The following is an 8,020-nucleotide window of genomic DNA, read 5'->3' as shown; positions in this document are numbered from 1 at the left end:
GGGGCATGCCTTAAAGGCACTGCCTTTAGCGTCCTCTCGCACCTGAAAAGGAGACTATTATATATGTCTCCGTTATCCATAGGTTTATCTATAACCCATAACATGGTGGCCGAATGGATATAGTCACTCATGAACGGTCAGAGAAGCACAAGGCTGGTCACAGCCCAGTATTATGGGCCACTTAGACCCGAGGGTGTAACAGAGATCGCTCACCAGTACTCAAATGGCAGAACAAAGGCTACTCAAATAGTGAAAGGTAAGGGTTTTTTTTTTTAAGTAAGCAGCAAGTACAGTACAGTTAGTAGAACAATTGTGTTTTCATTACTGTTTACTGTATTATATATATATATCAGTGACGTGCGGTCACTAGAGGCAGGTGAGGCGGGGAATCACCTGCCATCATGGAAAGAAAAAAAATGTAAAAAGAAAAAAAGAAAATTTAATTGTTATATGTATCCAGTGATTATACTATAAAGTTATTTTCCATTTAACTTCACCAGTTTTAGATTATTTTTATTCAAAATCGCTGAATTTTCACATTTGCCGTTCAAATACTGAGAAGAGACGGTGCGGTGAACAGCAGCCAGTCGAGGCACGTCACTCAGTGCCTCAACATGGATTGCGGACTCGGCTAACTGCTGGCCTGCTGTGCAGTGAGACCGTATTGCTATATGAATTATATTATACATTTCCATAGTTTAGTTAGCTGAGGTATATAATGTGCAGTGTATTTTGTCAACAACTGTATGTGTGTAAAGTTTTTCTTGTGCTGAGCGATCATAAAACTGCTGCGAAGACGCACTGGGTGAGGCTCGCGTAACCCCGCCTCCTGGTGCTGGTTAAGGCACCTTCGCCGCAGACTGCACCCCCCGACGAGAGCGCCACACCAACCAAAGCCCACACCCAAACCCTCCACGTGCAAGACCGAATCCACCCAAAAAAAGTCACTTAACAAGAAGCCAAAAAGTGCAAAAACAACATTGCTCGCGCCGGAGGAGCCGTGAACGACTGCAAGGACACAACATTAGGTACACTTGCAGACTGCAGCACGGATTTCATATTTTCATTCATTCGCTCCAACACGAACACCACTGTTCCCGCACTTATAAGTAAAGGTAAGACCATAATAACGTTTTTTTTATTAAATGTGCTTTTTTGTGTGCTACAGTTTGTATGTGTAAAGTTAAAGTTAAGTTCAAGCAGGGGCGTCACTAGCTTTTAAGGACAGGGGGGGCTTTGCCCCCAGAAGATGCACAGGATGCGAGCGAATGTTACGCACGAGCACAAAACTTCACAAACGGCTAACAAAGACTTAGAAATTATTCATTGTTGTTATTATTATTTTTTTTAAATGCACGGGACGAAATGAAATGCTCCCCGGGACGATGGCTTTTAACCATATATTTTCTTTTTCTTTTTATGTATTTATTCATTTTACATTTTATATTAAATGTCTTGGTTTTTCCTCCCTCTGAAAATCCTATTAAATGTTTAACAAGCCATCCTATAATAATAAAACAGCTATTAATGTAACAATACAATAAAACAAATATATTTAATTATGTTTTTTTCATTATTTTAACAATAGGCTAATGTATATTACTTTATATAGATTCTACAAGAAACACAAAACTTAAAAAATAAATGATTTACAATTGCACACACAAGGTTTTGTGCAGCTTCACTCATTGTAAAGGAAGATAATGTGCTTCGTACACCTGCAGGACCGCAAGCAAGGTCGCAGAGAAAATGCGGGCTGGAATTTGAGTGATGTGGGCATTTTCTATATGAACAAGTGAAATGGATTGGATACCGACGCACAAAAGGAGCTCTCTACCTTACGCTACGAAGTGAGGGGAAACTGAGTGAATAATAACAGGTTATATGATTATTTATTCAAACTCATATTTGGGCCACTTTATAATGAATATGTCGGCATTTATTTGTAAAAAATGTTTTTTTAAAAAACCAAATTATTTAGGGGGGCTTAAGAATATTTTAGGGGGGCTTGAGCCCCCCTAAAATAGGCCTAACAACGCCAATGAGTTAAAGTACCAATGATTGTCACACACACTAGGTGTGGTGAAATCTGTCCTCTGCATTTGACCCATCCCCTTGATCACCCCCTGGGATGTGAGGGGAGCAGTGGGCAGCAGCGGCGCCGCGCCCGGGAATAATTGTTGGTGATTTAACCCCCAATTCCAACCCTTGATGCTGAGTGCCAAGCAGGGAAGAATGCTGGTATGAGCTTTTAAACATAACCCGTTAACTGCTGCCAATCAAATGGTGAATAAGATACTCTTTAGGGTTCATATGTTTGTAAATCTGACTGTGATGAAGTCAGTGCCTCACCAGCCATCAACCTCACCGCACGTCACTGATATATATATATATATATGAAAAATACTTGAATTTCAGTGAATTCTAGCTATAAATATACTCCTCCCCCCATAACCCCGCTCCCGCCCACACCGATCCCCCCCAATCTTCCGAATTCGGAGGTCTCAAAGTTGGCAAGTATGCATTTATGTTGGCTCCCTTGAGAGATAATTACACTTATAAGAGATAGGCCAGTAGAGGGCGCACTCGTTAAATTGGCTGCTGTTTACGCCACTTGGCATTAGAATAAGAGATGATCCACGACATTCATTATGAAGATATAACAACTTTGAAATGTAATGTTGACAAAAGCGGTCGAACATGTGCAGTATATTGACACTTTTTTAGTAATGGTAGACCAGGACTTCAGCTGTTCAACACAGACGGTCGTTAACATAAGCGGGTTCCACTGTAACCGATTCAGAACCAAGTATCAGTTGATCATCAAATTATGTTTTTGATCATTTGCTACGCTAATGCTGCATTAAAAAGCATGTATCAATGTTTCAATGTTGGTCAGCCAGTTTACAAACCCCTTTTCCATATGAGTTGGGAAATTGTGTTAGATGTAAATATAAACGGAATACAATGATTTGCAAATCATTTTCAACCCATATTCAATTGAATGCACTACAAAGACAAGATATTTGATGTTCAAACTCATAAACTTAATTTTTTTTTTGCAAATAATAATTAACTTAGAATTTCATGGCTGCAACACGTGCCAAAGTAGTTGGGAAAGGGCATGTTCATGGCCTTTCCTTTTAACAACACTCAGTAAACGTTTGGGAACTGAGGAGACACATTTTTTAAACTTCTCAGGTGGAATTATTTTCCATTCTTGCTTGATGTACAGCTTAAGTTGTTCAACAGTCCGGGGGTCTCCGTTGTGGTATTTTAGGCTTCATAATGCGCCACACATTTTCAATGGGAGACAGGTCTGGACTACAGGCAGGCCAGTCTAGTACCCGCACTCTTTTACTAAGCCACGTTGATGTAACACGTGGCTTGGCATTGTCTTGCTGAAATAAGCAGGGGCGTCCATGGTAACGTTGCTTGGATGGCAACATATGTTGCTCCGAAACCTGTATGTACCTTTCAGCATTAATGGTGCCTTCACAGATGTGTAAGTTACCCATGTCTTGGGCACTAATACACCCCCATACCATCACAGATGCTTGCTTTTCAACTTTGCACCTATAACAATACGGATGGTTCTTTTCCTCTTTGGTCCGGAGGTCACGACGTCCACAGTTTCTAAAAACAATTTTGAAATGTGGACTCGTCAGACCACAGAACACCTTTCCACTTTGTATCAGTCCATCTTAGATGAGCTCAGGCCCAGCGAAGCCGACGGCGTTTCTGGGTGTTGTTGATAAACGGTTTTCGCCTTGCATAGGAGAGTTTTAACTTGCACTTACAGATGTAGCGACCAACTGTAGTTACTGACAGTGGGTTTCTGAAGTGTTCCTGAGCTCATGTGGTGATATCCTTTACACACTGATGTCGCTTGTTGATGCAGTACAGCCAGAGGGATCGAAGGTCACGGGCTTAGCTGCTTGCGTGCAGTGATTTCTCCAGATTCTCTGAACCCTTTGATGATATTACGGACCGTAGATGGTGGAATCCCTAAATTCCTTGCAATAGCTGGTTGAGAAAGGTTTTTATTAAACTGTTAAACAATTTGCTCACACATTTGTTGACAAAGTGGTGACCCTCGCCCCATCCTTGTTTGTGAATGACTGAGCATTTCATGAAATCTACTTTTATACCCAATCATGGCACCCACCTGTTCCCAATTTTCCTGTTCACCTGTGGGATGTTCCAAATAAGTGTTTGATGAGCATTCCTCAACTTTATCAGTATTTATTGCCACCTTTCCCAACTTCTTTGTCACGTGTTGCTGGCATCAAATTCTAAAGTTAATGATTATTTGCAAAAAAAAAAAAAGGTTTATCAGTTTGAACATGAAATATGTTGTCTTTGTAGCATATGAATATGGGTTGAAAATGATTTGCAAATCATTGTATTCCGTTTATATTTACATCTAACACAATTTCCCAACTCATATGGAAACGGTGTGTGTACAAAGTCGTCTTGCAGCCCCATTTCCTGGTGGTCGCTGAGAGGCGGGGGGAGGTTACAAGTTTTAAATGTTGCGCTTATGCTAGAGAACATTTGAAGTGTATTTTAAAGGTTACCGAAAAATAAGGCATGACTAATACAAAATAAAGTGTTATAGCAGAATATGAAAAGCATATGCAAAGCAGTAAACAAAAAAATCGGCATCCAACCTGACCTCTCTCCTGTTTCCTATTTCCTCCATTAGACACTTCCTTAAATACTTCCTGTAGTGAGTAATACAGCCACGCCCCCTGCCCATGTGACCAGTAACACCCTAATCCCAGCAGACACATCCCACACACACCCATTACTCCTAAAATCCCCAATTCTGGCTCCTACAAGTAGGTTTTGTCAAATGTTTTCCAGCCAGCATATATCCACACATAAAATGTTTATTTCCTTCTGCTTTATTGATCAAAAGAGACAAGCCATTCATGAAATAATCAGCTAGTTGTTGTTTTGTGCAATAATAAGCTCTAACCATGTGATGTCAAAAAGCAAACCTGACAACTACATCTGTGTCTCAATTGGCGCACTTCTGTACTTAAGTCTTTTGAGTGCATACATGTGCTCCTAAAGATAAAGTACGCAAATAGCGGCAGACTGTCAATATTTGTAATGTAGAGTGTAGTGATGGGACACACCTTCTCATTCGATGCGTTTTCTTTATTTTCATGACTATTTACATTGTAGATTGTCAAACTATGAATGAACACGTGGAGTTATGTACTTAACAAAAAAGGTGAAATAACTGAAAACATGTTTTATATTCTATCAATCCATCCATTTTCTACCGCTTGTCCCTTTTGGGGTCGCGGGAGGTGCTGGGGCCTATCTCAGCTGCATTCGGGCGGAAGGCGGGGTACACCCTGGACAAGTCGCTACCTCATCGCAGGGCCAACACAGATAGACAGACAACATTCACACTCACATTCACACACTAGGGCCAATTTAGTGTTGACAATCAACCTTTGCTCTGATTACTGTTTTGCACACTCTTGGCATTCTCTTGATGAGCTTCAAGAGGCAGTCACCTGAAAGGGTTTTCACTTCACAGGTGTCATGACTTCAGTGAAATAGTCATGAAAATAAAGAAAACACATTGAAATGAGAAGGTGTGTCCAATCTTTTGGCCTGTACTGTACTTTCTCCATAAATGTCATTTTGGCTACATTGTTGAAGGAGAGGGACTAACTTGAAAGAACTGCAGTTGAGGAAGAACACATAGCAATGGAAAGCAGAAGAACTAAGTCTACTTAATGAAGTGTACAGAAGTATTCCATTTGATACACAGCCTTAAAAACTCATAACGATTAAATATCTGTGGAACAAATTCGGATAGATAAAAAAAAACACAAAAGCCAAAGTATACCAATTGTATAAGAATAACAAAATAATGTTGCTGGTCTTCCAGTACTGGACAAAAAAATAAAAAATAAAATGCTACATGTTAATCGACATTGAAGCCTTTCTCAACAGTAGGTTATAATTTATCAAATTTAAATACAAAGTAACTCAGTGGCCTAGTGGTTAGAGTGTCCGCCCTGAGATCGGTAGGTTGTGAGTTCAAACCCCGGCCGAGTCATACCAAAGACTATAAAAATGGGACCCATTACCTCCCTGCTTGGCACTCAGCATCAAGGGTTGGAATTGGGGGTTAAATCACCAAAATGATTCCCGGGCGTGGCCACCGCTGCTGCCCACTGCTCCCCTCACCTCCCAGGGGGTGATCAAGGGTGATGGGTCAAATGCAGAGAATAATCTCGCCACACCTAGTGTGTGTGTGACAATCATTGGTACTTTAACTTTTTAACTTTAACTTTTTAACTCGAGAAGTCTGGATGGACTGAAGCACATTAAGCTTCTAACACTGACCGACCGCATCAAATAACAGAAAGTGAACAGAAAGAAGTGTTTCAAAACAATGTTTGTTAATAATAATTACCAAATGTTAATATTATTACAATAATGACTGGGCTGTGCCTCAACTGCCGCAGTGCATAACTGACGAAAATGCAGTACATTGTAAGTACCTGGATGTTGCACTCAAACCCGCCAAAATGGTGATGGACACTTACCATCCACAATAGTCGGCATCTTGGTTTGGAGTAACAGGAGTGGTTGCAATTCACCATTAAAAAGGAGAGAAGAATCTGGTCCACTAAACAATTGTAATTTCTGTCAAGTTTGCAACAACAGTACATTTGGGACCAAATCGATGCAGTCAGGAACTAAGTACATTGTACACACACAGTATACTTACTGAAGTGTACTGACAGAAGTATTCCCTTTGAGACACAGCCAGTGTTTTTTTTTTCTTATCTTAACACAACCAGACCATGTTTTTGGACCAGGAAAGGACAAGTGCAAATATCAAAAAGATGGTGGGTGAAAGCATGAGGGCAACACAGCTGGTTTCTGCTTTAAGGCCGCTTACTATTAAAAACAACAACACACACAATAAAAAACCTGATCTGGTTCAGACTTTGCCTTTCACCATGTCCCGCCCAACTGCACACAGGTTAATGCTAGGACCAGGAGGCTGCAAAAAGGTTGTTTTGAATGTCAAACATATGAATTATGAGCTGTGACTAGAGGTGGGGGAAATAATCGATTTTTAGATGCATGGCAATTCGGACATGGACAATTATAGAATCGTAGTCCTAAGAGGTTCATTAGGTCTTCAAAAAAGTATGCAATTAGTTATTGTTATAGCCAGACCTGTGTGTTTACTTCCATACCTTATGGTTTCGGCTACAACTATTGCCTTCCTTAGAGGGTGTCGAATTGTGAGGTGCCCAAAGATTCCCACCTCCAGCTGTGACTATCATAAACCTGCCCAACGACTATGTTTTTCTAAATGTATCTACTGCCAACAAAGTAAATATTACAGAAAAATACAAAGAAGCCCTTAAAACACTCCCATCATCATTCTTGCAAACTTCCTCAAACCCTAAAAAAAACACTTTCCTTTGCTTTCCAATCCACATCCACAAAACCTAATACTCACATTCAAGTTACACTATGTTGACTCAAGTAAGGCCCCGCGGTGGACCAGAGGTTAGCATGTCAGCCTCACAGCCAGAGGATCCAGGGTTTGATTCTCTATTCAAACATCTGCATGGTGAATTAGGGACTGTAAATTGTCCATAGGAGAGAAGGTGTGTGAATGATTGGTTGTATAGGGCTTGAAAGTGTGACATGGAAACATTGCATTGTGGGTCTTGCTGGACTCTGATAAGCGTATTTACATGGCAGAATACAAGATTTTGTGCTTAAGTTTTGTTTTACATCTTTAACGAGTTCAAAACATGGTGCAATCGTGCAGCTTTGCTTCAGAAAAAAAAAGGATTTGGTGAGATTTTCCTTATTTCCAGCGTGAAAGCAAAGCTGAGGGAAGTCAGGTTATGAAGATAATTAAGAGACGGCCAATAGCCTGGATAGCAGCCATGAGACAATCAAACATGACTTTTAACGCCATCATCTGGTACGTGTGTTCACTGCATTTTCAGACTGG

This window comes from Nerophis lumbriciformis, linkage group LG01 (assembly GCF_033978685.3).
Source record: "Nerophis lumbriciformis linkage group LG01, RoL_Nlum_v2.1, whole genome shotgun sequence".
In the NCBI taxonomy this organism is placed as follows: domain Eukaryota; kingdom Metazoa; phylum Chordata; class Actinopteri; order Syngnathiformes; family Syngnathidae; genus Nerophis; species Nerophis lumbriciformis.
Note: the sequence above shows the minus strand (reverse complement) of the source record.